Below are 19,500 nucleotides of genomic sequence, written 5' to 3'. Positions count from 1 at the left end.
AAACCTATCCAATGTCAATGAATTTTGGCTACCTGAGAGATGCCAAGTGTTTTCCAGAAAATTATTTGATTGCTAAGAGTTGCTTTTGGTAATTTGCAAGGACTTAAAGCTGATGCAGGTAGGAGAGAACCACCTGCCCAAGGATAGCAATATTATTAAATGTTTTAGCCACTCTCACTCTTCAACTGTGCCCACGTTCAAGCCTTCTCCTCCCAGAGTGGCCACACGATCTTCACACCCTCCTTTGTTGACCTATTCTGCCTTTCCTGTTCCTAAATCTGACTGTTCTTCATCAGGTCCTGGTTAATCCCACTTCCACCCTCACCTTGGCACCTCCCCCTTTTCTGAATGCACGTGACACCTCTTGCAGATGTTCTGCAGCTCATTTATTTATTCCACGTTATTCTGTTTGTCTTACCTTCAGCATCAGCAATTCTGGGGCAGTGGTTTTCAACCTTGACGGCACACAGAGTTCCCTGGAGAGCTTTTACAACTCTGAGGCAGAGACTGCACCCTTGACCATAGATCAGACCGTGGCAGCACTTTTTTAAACTTTCTGTTTTGAAAAATTGTGAATTTGCATGCAACTTCATGAAACTGTGCAGAGATTACTTCACCGCACACCCCCCCATGTCAGCATTTTTACACGATTATCATAAGTAATCATAAACTGAAAATTTATACTAGTATAACTCACCAGTTCCCTATTTAGATTTCACCTGTGTGTATATTTACTTCTAGGCAGTTTTATCACATGCAAAGATTGTTGCGACTACCTTTTGATAGCATTATTTTTCAAAGCTCCCAGGTGATCCCAACATGCAACTGAGGTTGAGGGCCATTGTTCAGTGAGCTCCACCTCATTTGCATCTGACTGTGCCCAGCATTGTCTCTCTAGATCCTTCCCAATTTGAAGTTTTTTCTCCAGCTGTGGTGATCCATCAGGTACGTGCAGTCTCACAGCTGTGGCTCTCCTACCCCGAGACCCCAAGCCCCATCTTGGGCTCCTCATGTCAGGTTGCTGGCGTCCTCCCCTGGCCTGCTTGCACAGACAGCTATTTCCAGGGCTCAGGAATGAAATTGAAAATAGACCAAACAATGTGACAGTTTTCTGCTGCTATTTTTTCTTTCATGAACAGAATGTTCAGCATTATTTTTTTTCTCTTTGTGCAATATTGCGAGTAAGAAATAATCTGATTGGAATGCTGGCTTATGCTGTTTATAAGCCTGCATCTCCAGCAAGCTGTGCAGAGTGAGCTTTCCCAGGCAAGGGGAGGGTGCAAATGTTGGCTATGGCCACATCCAGGTGCCCAGTGGGCTAGTCAGCAAATGGGCCACGGGCAGGTGGGGAGTCCTCCTTGAAGCGCCTCTCTTTACCCTGGGAACTCTGGGATGCTTTTTGCCTAAAAGTTATGAAGGAGTGGGCTGCACCATCAATGCTGAGAAGGAAGAGAGGGGCTGGGGACACATTTTGTCTTAGACTTTGTCTGCTGAACAGCTTATGGGTAAGATGGACACCCCTCAAGCCACAAGTTGTTTTTCCCCAGACCCTGGAATTTGAGTCCGGAGATGGCCACACTAGGGTTCAGGGATGGGGAGAGTAGAGGAAGATGTTGTTTTGCATCCTGCTGAGAACTCCTTTCCAATCTCAGTAGAGAACACAGGAAGGTTTCATGATTGCCGGTGTTGTGTGGGAGCTTAGAGGAAATGGAGTCCATGATTTCCTGGGAGACTTTACTCTGATGATTTTCATTCTCTCCCTTATTTAAGGAACATATATGGATCATCTGCTCTGTGTCACATATTGAGCGTAGTTCTGGGGCCACAAAGATGAGTGACACACTCACCAGGCGTTTGTCTCTCTAGATGTGGCTTAATTTTATTTTATTTTTCTCCTGGGATGGGAGGTGGATTGGAGTTGAGCAAGAAAGGAAGTTGATCATTTTGATGTATTCCAATTCACAAATGCCCAGGAGCTGTAAGTACAGAACAATCAGATTTTAAAAGTCACCTTCCTTATTCTTCATGCCCTGTGGAAGTGTTCTAGATCTAGATTGGGGTGTTCATTAGGCAAATACGTTTGTCAAAAGCTCATCAAAGTGTACACTTAAGATCTGTACTTCTCACTGAATAAATTTTACCTACTAAAAAAAATCACATTGTACATAGAGATGGAAAGGAGGCAGTGAAACCATCATTGAAGGAGACAACTTTAATAAGGAATAGAGCCCTGATTTTGAAATTTCATCCTATAACATTTTCAAAGATTGGTGTCCACCAAACTCTGCCCTCCAGAGCATCAGCCTGTGCCATTCAGGGAACTCACTCCCTCCTTGGCCTCAGTGTGTCTGCTCCTGCTTCTAGAACGTTCTTCCATTATGGTCCTGCCTCCCCCACAAAGTCTTTCTCGGTGTCTCCAGTCAAGGTGACCTTTTCATCAAAGCTTTATTACTCAGTGTCTTTTGGTTTTATCTCCTGAAAAACCTAGTACAAAGAGCTTAGAACAGTTTCTGGCACAAAATAAGTGCTCAGTAAATAAGCATAATGTTATTGTTATGTTTTATGCTTTTTTAAAAAAGATTTATTTATTTATGAATGTAAGAGCTGGGGGACAGACCAGAGATGCGGGGGGTGAGAGGATTCACCAGAGATAGAGTGGGGAACAGAACAGGCAGATTGACTGAAGTACACTGCTGAGGGGAGCAGTGGGTGATCGAGACAGGAGAGGTCTGCTGCACCATGTGGGTTGCTCCCTGGCCTGCTGGGGATTGAATTTGTGCTGCAGAGGCTGCGGATTGCTTCATAGTGTGGTGCTTAACCCCTTGTGGCACCAAGGAGGCTGTTTTATGCTTTTGATCACTCTCCATAGGATGTGTGCTGCTTAATTGACCTAAAGTCTGCTGGGGGCTGCTCTGTGTCCTTCTAGTCATCAGCATAAGACTGACCACTTGTGTCCACTTGAGTCCATTCATGAAATCTGCATAGATGTGAGTCACTCTGGGCAAACATGACAGCCACTTATTTGGAAAATTTTCCAGTGATATGACTGAGGAAAATTCTAACAGAGACGTCTGGAATCAGATGTAACACCAACAGGATAGCATGGGGAGGAAGAGGATGCTAGGATTCTAGAACCCCCCCTGAGATTCTAGTCACACAGCTGAGAGACCTTGGGCAAAGCCTGGTCACTAACCCCACCAGGAGCAGGGATGTGGCCTCAGGGTGCCTGGTCTATGTTGATGGTCTTTTGGGCATCTGGTGTGGCACTTTGGGTGGGGTTGTGAGATGCCACTTGATGACAACAGCCTGTCTTTCAAAGGGGCACTCAGCAATGACACCTGCTCCTCAGTCCAGCCCACCTGGAGCCCACAAGGCCCGGAACCCCGCTCATTAAGTTTGCATCTGTCCCCACCAGCCTGCCTGCAGCTGACACTCATTAATCCTGGAGCCCCGAGCCTGGTGGGTTGGAAGAGACTGAGCTTTTAGCGCCATTTATGGCAATGAGCTCAGCGAGAGCTGCTAGATTAATTTATAATTGTGCTGAGGGGCCTCCCTGTGTCCCTGGAGCTCAGGCTCCCAAACTAGGCCAGTCCAGGAGGGTGGCTCTGGCCCACGGGCTTCCTGAAAAGGACCAAGGCAGGGAAGGATTCCAGTTAAACCCATATAGCAACAGCCCCACACAAACTGATTTCAGGGCCTCCTGGCTGACCCCTAGTTTGGGAGACTCAACAGAATCTGCCCTACACAGTCCTCTGGTAGAAAGGACACTTATCAGGGTCTTCACAAGATTAACCTTCTCAATGCACAAAGGTCTTAGTGGAGAATAACTATAATGAAGTCAGCAGATGATACGTATTGGTCGCTCAGCTTCTCCTTGGCCTGGGGATAAATGTTTCAAATATATTCTTCCATTCAGTGAGGTATAGAGCTGCTATCAGGCCCATTTTGCAGATGAGGAAACTGAGGCTAGGAGGGTTAAATGACCTGTTCAGGGATGCGCCTTGGTAGAGGCAGAGCTTGACTTTGGACCAGGTGGCCTGGCTCAGGGTTTGGTGCCTTCCACTCTCCTGGGCACAGGACTTGTGTGATGGGCCTAAATGGTGGGCCTTATGGGGTGTCAGAGCCTGGGGTCCTCACTGTGAGACAACAAAGCCTGAGCTGATGAGAAGATATCAGAGTCACGAAACTGGTTTTCTGATTTCATTCTGGCCACTGAGCGACATGTGCCTGTAGGTATATTACCCCCCTGCTCACCAAAAGGCACTCTGGCACTAGTTGTGGTTTTTAAAATAAGGATGGAGGGACTGCCTGGTGGCCTAGGGGTTAAATCTGAGCACTACCTTCAGTGTGGCCTGAGTTTGATCCCCATCCAGGGAGCCGACCTACATCTTGCACAGCAGACCGGCTCCTGTCTTGCCCACTGCTCCCCTCAGCAGTGTATTTCAGTTGATCTGCCTGTTCTGCACCCCACTCTGTCTCTGCTGAATCCTCTCACCCCCATAAGTCTGGCCTCTACCCCAGTTCTTATATGCATAAATAAATAAAAATAAATCTTTAAGAAAATAAAATAAGGATAGCATCTTGCAATGCATGTGAACACACTTAGAAAAAATTTACAATGACAGCAGTAAGGGGCTGCAGGCAGACCCCACCCTCTGGAGCCTCCACTTGGAGGAGAGCAGAGCACTTTGTGTGCAGACATGGATGAGCATCAAATGGGTGCTGTCCCACCTTCCCAGGAGGGAATTGCTCTCCCCAACTTCTCTTGCTGGGAACCGCGGACGTGGCTGGACTTCCGGGAAGCTGGCGTCTGGGTCCCGCCTCCCTCCTGGCATGGGCTCCCCTGGGCGTGTGGCAAGGCGGCCACTCTGCTCACGCCTGTCACCCAATTCTTCTCACCTCCTTCTCCCCACTTCTTGCCTCCCTCTCTCTGCTGGTTCTCTCTCATCAAAGCCAGATCTCAGTATCCAAACTGTGAGCCCAACTGTCTCCGCTGCTGTAGGCTTCCGAGCAGCCGCGTGACAGTGGCACTTTTACGGCAGTAGAAGCTGCTGATGCATAATTCAACAAACAACCCAGAAATGCATCAGAATCCAAATTACGCACATCAGAGGCATCTTGATGATAAACACCGTCTCTTAAAAACCCACTCCATTCATGCCGGTCTCTGCGCTTTTATCTTCCAGCATTTGTAAAATTTTGGGGAAGGCTGGGCTGTGGAGAGAAGCGTTAGTCTAAAACTGATGGCTGGGTATCCCTGTAGAGAACGTGGGTGGCGGGGCCCAGCCCCCAGCCCGGGCCAGCTGTCAGAGTGGCAGGTGCCTGGGGCTGGGCAATTGGGGCTGGATTCCCACAGGCCCCGGGCAGGTGGGCCAGAGCTAGTCTTGGAGGCTCCAGGCCTTCTAGCAGGTTCACCTCCAACAGGGACCAGGCCCCACATTGAAGAAGGCAGAGTCTTAACTCAGTGTGGGAGGCTGTGCTGCAAGGTGCTTAAGAATGCAGGCTTTGGAGGGAGGCTCTAGAGTTCAGTGTCTGGCTCTGGCAGTATCTGCCTTTTGACCTTGGGCATGTTACTTAACCTTTCTGTGCCTGCTTTACCTTTTCTGTAAAGTATGGGTAATCGTGCACAGCTTACAGTGCTCTCTTGAAAACTGACATTAGTGTGTGTGTTACAGAAGCATTTTTATTATTCCAGAATCTTCCATGGGTATCTAGGGAACCCCCTGGTCTCCTCATTCCCTTCATGGACTCTCCAAATTTCTAAGCATGGGGCTGGTGTGGAGCTTTTTTGCATCTGGGCTGAGTGTCTGGAGGCTCTTGTCCATGGCAGCTGGGACTACCTGGGACTAAAGGTCTTTCTCTCCATAACCTCTTTGGCCACCTGCTTCAAGTCTTCTGGGTCAGCTGTGTGTCTCCAATAGTCTCAAAACATCACAAGTTTATATTTCATCAAGCTATGACAGCTATTGGGAGACCAGGGTCACCCATAATTTGGGGGAGAAAAACACAGAAGCATCTCCAAGCACACATCTTTCTGTGTCTTTTGGGGTGTAGGGAAGGACACTGAACTTGTGCTCAACTACTAAGTCACTGTTTAGTTCCTGGGTGAACTTGAGAAAATCCTATTCTCTCCCCAGACCTGGGGAGAGGGTGGCTGACAGCAGAGGCCTAACCTCTCTTTCCTCTCTTAAAAGCTCTCATGATGCAAACTCAGTCTGCACTTGGTCTGGGGCCTTTCTTTCCCCAGCCCAGAAATGGCCATCACCTGGGAGGATGATGGGGCCCCTCGAGGGACAGGACAGAGCCAGGAATCATCCCTGCAGTGGGGGGCACCTTATCTCTCACTGTTTCTACCTTCTCACAGTCGAGGCTCTGTGGGCCCCCACAGTGCAAACAGAGGCCCCAACACCCTGCCCTGGAACAAGTAGTTGTGTGTTCAACTTACATTAGACTTTCCTGTGGGAGGCTGAGAAGCCAGTAACATTTCCCAATCAGGCCATAGTCTCAGGCTGTGCCCTAGGGCACCTGGGGCAGTCTAGATGGGCGGGGCTGTAACCCTTGCTGCCTCACCCACTCCAGTGCACTGGGGCGGTGCATCAGGGCAGGGTAACCTAAACGCCACAGCTGGCTGCCTACAATGCTTTGAAGATGGCTTTGTGCCCCATTTCAGGGTTGCATTCCTCAGATGCACCCTGGTTGGCACCCTTCATCAACAGGGCTCTCTATGGGGTCTTCCCTTCTAAGGCTAGGAATTTAGTTTCTTCTCTGATGGAGCCTCAGAGTCTAAAGGAATTCCCCATACATCTTCCTTGCCTTACCAGGTCCTCTTCTCTGCCGCCTCCTGCCAGTCCTTGTCTCCTGCCTTGCCAACTGGCCCGTGAGCCCAGGGCTGGTCATTGTGGCAGACACACTTGTGGGCTTTCTTAGCGGCTGTGTGGGGTGGGGGTGCTGTGCCTAGCCTGTGCTTGCACCCAGACCTGAATGCCTAATCATGTGTTTCTTCCGCAATTTCCAGGAGTAAAAGTGGGGTTATCTGATCAATAGCCTTCTTGCCAGCTTATCAGCAACTGTGATTGCTGCCCACTCACTGGAGGGGCTGTGAACAGATACTGCTTCCCTCCTACTGAGTGTGTAGCTGGCCCCACCCACCCGAGGCAGTCACCTTAGCACAGAATGGGGACCTGGGTCTCTGAAGGCTCAGCATTCCCAGAGCTGGTTCTAGAGCCCCCTGGTCTGGAAAAGCTGAATCAAGAGTGTCAGAGGACTCAGGCTAAGCAGAGGGAGGTGGTAAGTGTGGAGAAAGGACAGGAACTCAGGACAGGAGCCCAGGACAGGACAGAAAATGCAGCAGGTGGACCAGCTGCTTCTTTGTGACTAATCCCAGAACTGGACAGTGGGGTAAGTGGAAGAAGGGGATCTGTGGATCCTCAGGACTTCTTCCTGGGTTCAGTTGAGACCCTTGCTTTATGGGAGTTTAGTCTTAACTCCCATGCCGTATGTTATCCTTGTAAAAGATGGCGAATTTTAGCTCAGAGAAGTTGGAGAATGTGCCCAATATCATGCAGAGGTCAAAAGTGGAACAGAAACCAGGATTTGAAATTCTCTTTCCTTCCAAAGCAGCAGGCACCATCCCAAGCATGAGAATCTCAGGCTGCGACACCAGGAACACACCGCTCAGAGAGCAGGAGCGACTTGCCCAGGGCCACGCAGCTCATTAGTGGCAGAACTGGGACTAGAACCCAGGTTTCCTGACTCTTAATTCAGTGCTTGTGCCATGTCCCACCCTGATCACTTTTACCGGCCCCTTCACCTGCTCCCCTCATTAGCTAAGGAGGCGAGGAGCTCCTAGGGACTGGCATCTGCTGGTGCCATCTGCACTGAAATCGGCCTGGGTGTCTCAAGGGGGTAGGACAGAGGCAGCCCTGCCGGCTGGGCATCACTTCAGAGAGAAGCCGGTTCCATCCCTCACTCGGACTGAATGGCAGAGCAGGCTTTTCACAGCACACACTGCGCCCACCCGCCCCCACCCCTGCCCTTCCCATGTGTCCTGGGTCTCAGCCAGGGCTTGGAAAAAAAAAAAAAAAAAAAAACAGTCCGGATGGCAGCTAGCCAGGCAGACACCCAGGTTGTCAGGGGATTGGGGAAGGTCAGACAGAGATGCCAGTTAGCACGAAGGAAAGAAAATAAAGAGGGTGGGTGTAAATTAGTGGTCTGTGTCTCACCAGCTCTGTGCCTGGAATCTGTAATGGGCTCCCAAAGGTTGGCTGGGGCATCTGGAGTAGAGCATAGCCTCCTGCCGAGTCAGGGCCTGCCCCACTGTCACACACAGGAGGTGCCTGGGTCAGTGTCTGGGCACCCCCAGGCCCAGGTCCACCTGCCCTGTACTTGCCATGAGTCCCCAATGACACCAGTTTCTCTCTGCTCCCACATGCAGTCAGATACCTGTTCTGGGGGTACGACAGCCCCCTGAAACTCCCTAACATGTCTGTTTACTATAATCTCCCTCCTATTGGGGTTTCCTAGCAGGCCAGGGTGTATCTTGCTCTCCCACAGGCGCCCAGAGCAGTGGCACGTGGCAGGTACATGCCACATGAGTGAAAGCATGGGGTGCAATCAAAATTGGAACCCAAGAGATGAGAGGAGTTGGTGGGGCTTCTGGCAATAATCAGTCATGTCCACAGTGGATGTGCAGTGCTGTGTGTTCCCAACCGAAGGGGAGCACATCCCCTAAGTGGGAGCACATCCCATCAGAGCCAAATACACCTTCTCTGACTGGTGGCCCAGGAGGCAAAAAGCCACTTGATAAGCTACTAACTCTAGGTGCTGTCTTAGGTGCTGGACTGACAATATGATGCAAAAATGGTTTCCCTGACTCTGAGGGGGTCCATCATAGAGGCACTAGTTACAGGGCCATCAGAGGGATTTGCCCCATGCTGTGAAAGACCTAATGGGGGAAGATTCTCCCTGGGAGGATGGAGCTGGGTGGACTCCGGGTTCAGTGGTGGTGGAAATGGTGCTTTGGAGAAGGGAACATGGACCCTGGGCTGGAAGGATACATGAAAGTTTCCAGAAGAAAAGTGGGGTGGGCGGGAGCAGCGCAACTCAAATGCAAGGGAAACTGCAGAGGTTTTATTTGACTGGTGTGTGGGAAGGGGACGCTGGATTAGTCATGGCTGGAGTCCTTGGCCTCCGAGAGGAAAACCTTCCAGGGACCTGACCACTGGGCGTGCGTGCTCAGGCAGATGCAGGAGGCACCACCTCCCAGGCTGTAGTTCATGTGACTGACCACAGTGTCTTCGCTGACTGCCTGGGACTTGGGAGGACGCTGGCACCTGTATCCACAACCTGGTTGGAGATACCTGGACCTGCAAAGTGACCAGCCCAGCCCTGGTTTGCAGAGTCTCTGCACCCCGGGCTCTGAGGCACTGTCTGGAGGAGGCTGAAGACTGGCTGTTGCCACAGTAACTGCCAAGCAGGCACATGGCATCACGTGATGCTCCCCACTCACCAAGCAAGGGCGTTGAGGCCCGGAGGTGGCTCGCTTTGGAGCACCAGGCCACCTGTCCACAGCCTCGGCTCCCCAGGTGAGGCTCCTTGCAGTGTGGAATATCCCGACTCTGATCTGTAAGGGACTAGAGAAATTCAGGGAGTGACTTCCCCGGAAGGACTCATGGACCAGGCTGGGAGAGACAGTGTCATCCCCGTATTGGAGTGAACCTGGAGGAGAAGCCAGAGTGAAACACAAACACACGCTCACGCTGAGATGCTGAGAGCTCGTCAGCCTTGCGGCCTCCCTGAACCACTGCTTCCTTCCTTCCTGCATGCAGTCCTCTCCCCTGTGCTTGTTAACGTCATAAATGTCAGCACATGGAGCTTGCGGTCCAGTGGAACAGGAATGTAAATAAGTAATTGCGTTTGCTAGGACGCCCACCCCAGGGGTCTATGTGGGTGTCCTGGAGCCTCTGCGCCCTCGCCAGGCTATAAGATCCCCTTGGTGGGCGTCCTGGCCTCTGACTTCCGGTTGAGCTGGACAGTGAGGAACATAGGCAGGGGCTGGGGAAGAGAAGAGAGAGGTTGAGGGATTTATTCCCCAGCATCTCACCTGTATGCCCACCTCCCTCTCCTTCCCTTGCTCCCTGCGGGGCAGCTTGGCGAGGTGGGGGGGCAACACTCTGACGGCCTCTTTACCTAACACCCCTTAACCTACGATTACCCGAGGAAGAGGTCAGCTCGCTCTCCCTGAAGGGTGGGAAGTCCCTGTGCTTTACTAGCCTGGAACACAGCACTGACCCTTGTGGTCTCCCTTTTTGTTCACATAGGGGAGTCAGCAAAACAGGTAGACAACGCAGCAGCATGCGTGAGCCCCACTGGCCAACGACAGGCTGACTGGAGTGTGGCCCACTGTCCTCTGCAGCCTTCTTTGCTCATCTGGATTTTCCTGTCATTCCAATAAGGAGATAAGAAGTAGGGGGGAAGGAGCTCGAGTAAGAGATGAGAAGTGGAGCCCCCCAGCCAGCCCTGGCTTTCTGTGTCAGGGCCTGAAGCTGGGAACTGCCCCTTGCATTTACTGAGTGTTGTCTGTCCTCCTGACCCCATGTGGGTGCAAGGCCTGCATGCGTGTGGCTGCCACATGTCGGCTACTACCAGCACCTGGACCTCCTCCATGCTCCCGGCTGGGGACATGAGCTTCTTTGCATGGAGATATTTTTTGGTGGAGAGCAACCCAAGATCTGTCATCGCGGACCTTTGTTCAAAAAGGAAAGGACAAGGCAAAAGGGAAGCCCCACATGACCGGTGGTTTTTGGGGAAGGTGACTCAAGCTGCCCCTCCTTGTCCCTTCCCGTTTTCACTGACTTTTGAGTCACCAGCAAAGAATGTCTCTGCTTATTATAGGTATCGTTTTCCAAGATTAAAAACACAAACGGAGAAAGGAAAAGGCTTCGCCTGTGTCATGCCCACCCAATGTGAGGAAGTCGAAGCTGAGCTCAACCCCAGGACTCCGAGGCAGGCTGAAAGGCTGGGCGGGGAGGGCGTTGTTCAGGAAACACCGCGGGTGGGGTGTTGCTGGTCAGCAAGGGGCTGAGAATCCACAGGGCAAAAATATTGAGGTCATGCCACGGCATGTTCTGGAGCTCGCTGTATCCAAATCAGAAGTTGGAGAGAGCAGTATGGCACTGGCCTTTTCTTTGGGGGACACTGCCCCTTCTAGCCCGAGCTCTGGGAAGGCCAGCACCTCTGCTGGCCTCTGCTCTGAGCTGCCTGTCCCTACCTGTGTGATTCAGGGTCTTCATCATTACAGAACTTGACAGAGAGAACCCCACTTTGAATCATGCACGAATAAAGGTTCACACTCCCTAGATCTCCCAAAACTGGGGGGAGGAGGGAAACAGGTTGATCTCATGCATCCTAGGCCTGAGCTGGTCCTATTTGAACCCCGCAATCTGGAGGTCAAGATCCCTTCTGCTTGGCCACTCTTTGAGACGATGTGGCTCCAGCTTCGACCCTGATACCACTGGAGGCCCCTTAGTGAAGTTATGGGGTGACAGTTTTCATGACTTATTCTTCCAAAGGGTTGAGTGACTGGATCCTTTCATTGGGTGGGTGAAAGCTCATGGTCAGGACCAGAGGGGATATACTGACAAGGAGATCATTTTTCTGAACCAAAATTGGGGGCTGGGGTGGACTATAGTGACATAATATTGAGTACCAAAGATGTCAGTGGGGTGGATTATCTGGGGGCTGGGACACACATGAGTGATTGACTCACAGATCATCACTTTCCTAATGTCACCTTACGTAGTGACACAAGCTTGCTGGTGGTTTGGGACAAAACAGTAGCCACTGAGACCTCACTTCCTACGGTCTTGACAGCTCTATGAAGTGATGATTTTAGGTGGAGGAGAAAGACTTTGTGAGGGTCAGAGAGAAGCAAGAATAACAGTGCAGGTGGGAACCAGTGGGTAGGGTGGCACTTGGGAAAGGGAATCCAGTCTGTGCCCAGGGGTGGGGTCTTTTGTGAGCAGGTGGGTGCATCTCCCTGGTGATTTCCTGGGGTTGAACAAATAGGGGACCGTGCAGTTTAAGTGTTTTAATTAGGAAGCTGTGCTGCTCCTTGGTGGGAGTTGATTGAGATCAGGAGCTAGAGTCAGGCTGAGGAAGGGATGCAGAAAGCACGCCCTTGGGGGCTGCTGGCCTCACTGGCACTCTGCTGGAGACAGAGCAGGGTGCTCAGAGCCCTTCGTGTCCAAGCAGATTAGGAACACAGTTCCAACTGAGGCCGTGGAGCCCTGAAGCACCGGAGAATGATCATCCAACTCCTTGCAGCAGTCAGGCTGCTAAGCAGACAAGATCTAAATAAACATATTTCTGTCTCCGGCCAGGCCGGCTCCCTCTGTTACAAATCAGGTTGTCTCTCCAACATCCTGACCTTGGACTCTTCCTGCACCCTGGTGAAGTGCCAGGTTTCCCAGTATCAGATTCACAAGCACCTCTCAGCCTTCGTGCTCCCTCTCCTGGGCTCTCTTTAGATCTGGCAAGTGGGCACAGTCACCTTCTGGTGGACCCCAGGCCAAAGAGCTGTCCAACCCAAGATGGGCCCGGCTTTCTTCTCTAGCCTTGCCCGGCTCCCATGACCTAATGCAGCCCTAACAGTCTACGGAGCTTTGCATCCACCTCCCAGTCTCCAGTTTAGTCAGTATACTTCACTCTTCAGTGCCCCTTGTGCAAAGCCCTGGTGTAGGTGGGATATGAAGGCCTTGTTTATAAGCTATTAATGTGTGAACCTTGTGTGTGCCAGGGCTTCTCAAACTTTAACATGCATGCAAATCACCTGAGGATTTTATGTAAATGCAGATTCTCATTCAATAGGTTTGGGGTGGGGCCTGGGATTCTCCATTTCTAACATGCTCCCAGGCGATACCAATCCAATCCTCTCTTGGTCCTCAAGCCCCACTTTGAGTAGTGAAGGTCTAGACCAATGCAATTCAAAAGAGAGTCTGTGAGCTGTTTGCTAATGGTCTGCAGTGAGAGAGATGCAGACATTGAGAGTGAGCATTGAAAAATGTGTGTAGCAACTGACATTGCTGCAACATCCCAGGGCGAGCTGGGCGAATTTGCATTTTGATTTCTAAATTTCACTTTTTTAGCAATTTGTTTTTATGACCTTTGGCAAAAGCATCCATCTACAGTGGATTGGAAATTTTTCAGAATGGCTCTTAGCCAAAGAGAGTGTGCGAGGGGATAGACTAGATGGCTTCAGACACCCTCAGAGGCGCTGAGGGTCTCTGTTTCTCTGCAGCTCCCATACAAAGGCGCCCTGGCTGTCCTGGTGGCACACCACCCTGGCAGACCATCCCCAGCTGGGCCTTTGGCATTTCCTTACCTCTCTTGTTTTCCAAGCTCAGTGCAGTGTTTTCTTTCCCAGGCAGAATTCTGGGTATTTCAGACAAAGGTTTAATGGATCAGAGGAGTTCAGCCTCTGCTGATGCCAGGAAGTGCCAGGGAACAAGAGGGTGAGGTGAACGGGGAGTCTCTGAACCCGTGTGCTCGAGGGCGTCCATCCAGGACCGGGCAGCCTGCTCCCTCATCCCTAAGCTGGATTTAACTCTCCTGGGGCAACCACCTGCCCCACTTCTGAGAAAGACAAAGCCAGGCTGAGAAACAGGCCAGTGAGAAAGGTCCCAGCCTCGTGTGTCCACAGCGGAGGGCTGGGTGTTAATGAACCCGGGTGCAGTCACTGCAGGAACCAGGCCAGCTGGAGCCCGCCCAGCTTTGACCCACAGTCACTTGGTGCGTCCCAGGCGGCTGAGGGAGCGGTCAGATGCAAACAGTTCCCGCAGAGCAGTATCAGTGACAAGCTGGACAGTCCTGCCAAGGTGACCCTGGGTGACCGGGTGGCCAGGACTCACCACACATCTCACTTTCCTTCTTCTGCCCCCACCCTCTGTGCAGGGTCCAATGTGGGGGTGTTCCTGGGTCCCCTCCCTAAGACCTTCCCTCAGATTGATTTTATGGGCTCTTCTATTCACCATCCCTCAACGATTAAAACTCCATGGAACATCTCACCATCTTTGCTAAATACTAATTAGGTTTGAAAATCACAGAGAAAAGGGGTTGATATTGAATAACCATGTGCTGAATGATCTCCTTACATCCTCTGGAAACCAGCCACTCCAGTGTTCAAAAAGGAAATGATTTCAGCTAAGCACAGATTTAATTGAGTGGTTAGATTTTGATTTGCACTTGTGATTTATTGGATGACCTGAGCTGCTTTACCTTTCAATTTGTATAATTTGCTAATGAGGTTCTAGGTGGGCCACAGGAAGACTTGTCCTTGATCAGGTGGATGTGTCTGCACCCTTTCACCTTTGCTGTTCTGGGGCTGGAGAGTGCTGACCGCCCCTTCTTACTCCCCTGTCCAAGACAGGTGTCACTGCCTATCCTTCTGAGACAGGTGCCTGGGCCCGGGGGTGGTATCCATGGCCAAGGAACCAAAGCAAAGCTATTCGATTGAGGCAGGCTTTGGGCCCATGACTGTGGCCTTATTAGCCCTAGTCTTTGATATTCAATCTCTTGTGAAACTGAACTTGAGTGTACATACTGACTGAAAATGGGGAGTGGGGAAGAGCCTTGATGGCCACATCTGTGAACCATGGTCCAAATCCATTAAGACACTGGAAGGATTTGTCTTGCTTAGATGCCTCTTCTCAACCCAGATATAAATGGGCCCACAGCTTCCACAGCACAATGAATGCTCTAAAAGTCTTCTTCTCTAGCTGTTAACTGATCTGAGCTGGACCTCAGAGTCATGTGGACTTGTTTAGTGCACCATTTGCCTTGGATGGGGATAGATGGAAACAGAAGTCAGCATCTACTCAGTGGGACCCCAGTCAGACATCATATACTGCTCCCCACGTTCCTAGAGAAAGAGGACTTCTGAGAATGTCTCTCAGCTTAGCTAGATTGGTTGTTTGGTCTTTTTTTCCATGCCCCAGGCCCGCTGTGTTCACTCCTGGCATGAAGGGATGGTCTAATCTTGTGGCATTATTGCTTGTGAGCCTCTGCAAAATAATCTGACTGACAGCCTATCAAAATATGGATGTCTTCGACCTGTTTTGTATCATTCCTGTGTCCATAAGATAATCTCTTATTCATTCATCCTCTTTTGCAGTCACCTGGACACTCTGTGTGTATGTGTGTGTGCGTGTGTGTGTGTGGGGGGGTGTGTAATTAGAGGATTAGGTAATTAATTCTATGCTCAGAACCATACCAGCCTCTGCCTTAAAGAAAGAGGAAGCCAGACCACACACACTAAGGCTGATTGTATGGGCTAACGTCCTGTTGGCATGGTGTAGGAGAGCACGAAGAGAAAAGTTAGTGTCACCCAGTCCCCTTTCCGCCACACTCTGGGCCCCAGCTGGGCTGTATTAGCACAATTCTGTAATTCTCACTCAGGGAAGCAGAGAGGAGGACCTGGTGTTCTATCTATCAATGATTTCTACTAGTTCATTAGGAAGTAAAAGGTGGTAAAGAATGCATGTAGACAAAATGTCAAGTTACTTATTGGTGGGGTCATGTCATAATTTAAATATAAGTGAAAATGCTATAGGTTCGTTCTGTTGCTAAGATACACTATACAAAATCCCAGGTGATTCCCATGTGCATTCCCATGCATAGTGCTGTGGTCTTGTTCTGGGGACCCAGGGGTCCTAAGATCATGACAGGCAAAGAATCAGGAGGGTGTGTGTGAATCCTGGTCTGGGTGGGTGCTCCAGAGTTGGGGCTGGAAAAAGAGAGATTTCATTGGAAAGGGTACCTCTCTGTTCCAGATACCCCATGTCAGGGTGATGGTTCATAACAGGTCACCTGAGCCTGTATAGGGGCAGGTATGGCAGGGACTCTGAAAGAGTCAGAAAGCATTATGAACAGTTCTTCAGAAGTGAGTCCCAGGAGTGTGTTATGGAACTTACTGTTTGCATTTGAAGCATGGCTGTTGGGAATTCTAACTAGTACAACACTGTTAGAAAACAATTTGTAAATATTTAGACAGAATCTTCAAAATATTCATGTCCTTTAAACTAGCAATAATTTCTATAGAAATCAATTCTAATCTTTTAAAAAGGTGTTAATCACCAGTATATACACTTCAGCATTATTTAGTTGAATTGATTTAAAGACCCAATTACAAGGGGTGGTTTGGTAAATTTGGCATATTATGTAGCCATAACAAATTTAGTTTATATGGCCAGTAGTGTAACCAATTCTTGCAGGATGTGAAAACATTGATTCAATGAAATTGTTTTACAATGTATAAAGTGGAAAACCGGAACTAAATCCACCAAGAGGCTTGGAAAATGAGACAAGATGTTATTTATTTACTTTTTTTTCTATATCTTTAATTTTTCTAAATTTTCTTGCCTGAGCATTTATTGCTTTTACAAGGGAAAACATGTAAAAAACAAAAATAGAAAGAATCCCAGAGAGTTTTTCAGATAACATCTAAGTCTGAGAATAGAAAGGTTTTTAAATATCAATGTTCAACCCAGGGGTCTGCAGCAGCCAACCAATTAACTCAGTGGTGAGGAGGTCCTTTTCTGAATGGGTCACTGGTTTTGCTTGGTGAATGTGCCACCTCATGACACATGCGATGAGTGGCCCTAACAGAGCTGGTGTGTGGGTGGAGGGATTAGCATGAGCCTTCCTGCCTGCTGGGATAAATCCAAAGACCAAGAAGAACTTATTAAGGACTTCCTATGTAGGATGCATGCTGATTTGAACTAACAATGATCTAGAAAAATGCAAAGGGAAATTGTTCTCTATAAAAACTTGTATTATTATCTAAGGCTAAACATTAGTAAGACCTCTACACTTAAAACAGCTCATGAACATAATATATAACTACATTTGTCTGTGCATGTATGTGTATATATAATACACCTATCCGTGTATATGTATAAATAAATATATACACATATATATGCACATTCACACACATTCATACCACAAACATTCTCTCAAATATGTTGAGAGCTTGGACAATATATGATAATTGTGCCATGGAAAATAAGCAATTATTATACTGTGTTAGGAGCATTGTCTTTGAATACAAATGACAGCATATCACTGCAGATAATTTCGACAGCAATAGCAATGATTGCAGACCACGCCGATATTCTCTATTATTAATGAGCTGATGCCATGCCCATCTCCATTTGCAAAATGTCACACATAGCAATTTAAAAATCTTGATCATTTTGCCAAAATTGACTAGACATGCTGAAGGTGAAATGCTCGTGGAGACTCAGGAGACCTTACCACAGGGAGCTCATGTTTGCTTCTCACCTGGCTCACCCCAGGTGAGTTTGAATAGCCCCCCTGGTTTTCTGAAGGAAGACACCAAGCTCAGAGCAGGCTGCATGACAGACGGAGCTGGCAACAGCAGATTCTCGCATCTCCACTGAGCTCCTCAGCTGGTCAAATATTACCCAGGCAGACAAAGCAAACAGCCACAGGAGAATCACACTCCAGCCTGGAACTGTGCTCTTCACTCTCTTCCTGCTTCTCCTCTTGGGGCTTCAGAGAATTAAGAAACTCACCCTTTACCCTGAGATGTTTGCTTAGTCCAAGCATCGAGGGGTCTACAGAAGAGACCCTGACGTCTCTTCCCCACCTCCTGCCTATTTTCTCATCTCCACGACTTTGTTCTTTCCACCCTCACCTCAGCCCCCAAAAGCAAACAAACAGATAGGAGTGTGAATAATTGACTGAGAAAAGCTTCAATGATTAACAGCTCTGGTTGGAATCTATCTCTTAAGGCGGTGAAGAAAGGAGGTGAACTAAGTGACAAGCAGACCCCTTGACTCCTGCATAGAGGGGTAGCAGGCTACAGAGGCCCCCCCAGAGGAGTGTGACCTCCTGGTCATGTCTGGGCCCTTCAGAAAGGAGACGCCTGTGCCCTAGGTGAATAGTGCAGGATTCTGGAAAGTTCTTCCCTACTCTAATCTGATTTGGATCACACCAGCCACGGTATACTTGTTTAACTTAATTGTGTGGGTTGTAGAACATGGGCTATTCTTTGCCTTGTTGATATCAATGCCAGATGTTAACATACTGTATTCTACACAACTGCAATGCCGCTTGAAATGAAATGATTATTTTCAAATAAGAGAATCTCTGGCCAAATTTGGGAAATGCTGTCTAGCCTCCTCTCTAGAGTATAGGGAGATTCACTACACACTTAAGGGTATTGAAATACCAGAAAAGTCTAGCAGTAAATTCTTAGTTTGTATTTGTTTTCTCCAAACTAAGTTGTCCAAGGGGTCACATTTCACCTCACTTTCTTAAACACATTGTAGGATATTGTCCCATAGTATGCAATTTAGAAAAATAATGATATAGGCAGTTCTGACTCCCCCCACCCCCACCCTGACCTACACCTTAGCTAAACGAAAACACAGTGGAATTAGAGATGTCAGGTTGTACCCTCTTTCTGCCTCATACCAGCTGAGAGACTTTGCAGAAGTCATGGGCCTATCACTTTCCTCATCTATAACTATGGATAAAAACCAACCACCCAGCTCCCAGTTGTGCTTGTTGTAGTGCTTAGGACGTAGGAGACTTTCCATAACCTTGAAACTGAATATGAATAAATCCCTTGTAGATAAAATTACCTTGGAGCTAAGCAGAACGGATTCACATCCACTGCAGAGATGTGAGCACCCGCTGCAGGATGCATCTGCGCTGTCCTCTGTCCCCTGGTCCCCTGGTTTCTAACCTGGGCCTGAGGAAGCTCTTCCTGGTAACTCACCTGGTTCACAGTGAATGGAAACAGCACCATTTCCCCCAAGCCTGTGGCTCCTCAACCACCTGGGAACTTGCTAGATAGACATTCCGAATCCAGGCTTACAGAGTCAGGGCCCCTGGAGCTGGGGACCAGCCACTGGGGTTTTAGCAAGTTCTCCGGGTGATGTGGGTACTCCCTAAGTTTCTTCGAGATTGGTAACTGTCTGCTTAGCCAATGGGATACAGGGCATGCCACCCATCCACTCCCTGTACGCTGTACTCAGTGCCTCTGGGCAGGTTCTCAGATCCATCTATCTGCTTCCACTGCCATGTTCCTGCCAGGAACCAGGCAGGTTGAGCCAAGAGGGCTGCAGTATTGCAGGGAGGAAAAACAAGCTCTCAGGGGAGAAGTGTTGGATAAGTATGCCTCCTGGTTATTACCTTGGGGCCAGGGCTGCCCTTTACACGTGACCGCAATGCTGCAAATTCCACAGGCTGCTCTCTGCGGAGAGTTGGGCAATAGATAATAACTGTCAGGAGGATTATTTCTTTGGTATTTTGGTTCATTAAAAAAGTTGTGTGTAGTTCCCAGAAGCCCCAAGGGGAAGGGCTGCTTCTACTCCTGGAATCCCATATGGGGCCAGTTTCAGCAACTCTCAGCCAATTCTCAAGCCATAAGTGAGTCAACACCTTTATATTATGTGGTGAGCCTCCCTCAGT

General features: G+C 49.2%; 1 protein-coding gene and 1 long non-coding RNA gene across 4 annotated transcripts in view; one reads left to right on the top strand and one right to left on the bottom strand.

Annotated features, from left to right (window-relative positions):
* The window catches only part of PLXNA4 (plexin A4), a 408,891-nt gene that overhangs the window by 162,531 nt on the left and 226,860 nt on the right, over window positions 1–19,500 (top strand). The gene's annotated exons all lie outside the window — the stretch shown is intronic.
* Window positions 1,853–6,870, bottom strand: LOC119247144 (uncharacterized). Its single transcript, XR_005125648.1, has 3 exons — window positions 6,819–6,870; window positions 4,900–5,214; window positions 1,853–1,976 (listed from the first exon to the last, which is right to left on the bottom strand). It is a non-coding gene; the product is annotated as an uncharacterized LOC119247144 (long non-coding RNA).

Source organism: Talpa occidentalis, unplaced genomic scaffold (genome assembly GCF_014898055.3).
Source record: "Talpa occidentalis isolate TD23 unplaced genomic scaffold, MPIMG_talOcc4v2.1, whole genome shotgun sequence".
Taxonomy (NCBI): Eukaryota; Metazoa; Chordata; class Mammalia; order Eulipotyphla; family Talpidae; genus Talpa; species Talpa occidentalis.
Note: the sequence above shows the minus strand (reverse complement) of the source record. Positions and strands in the feature narration are given on the sequence as shown.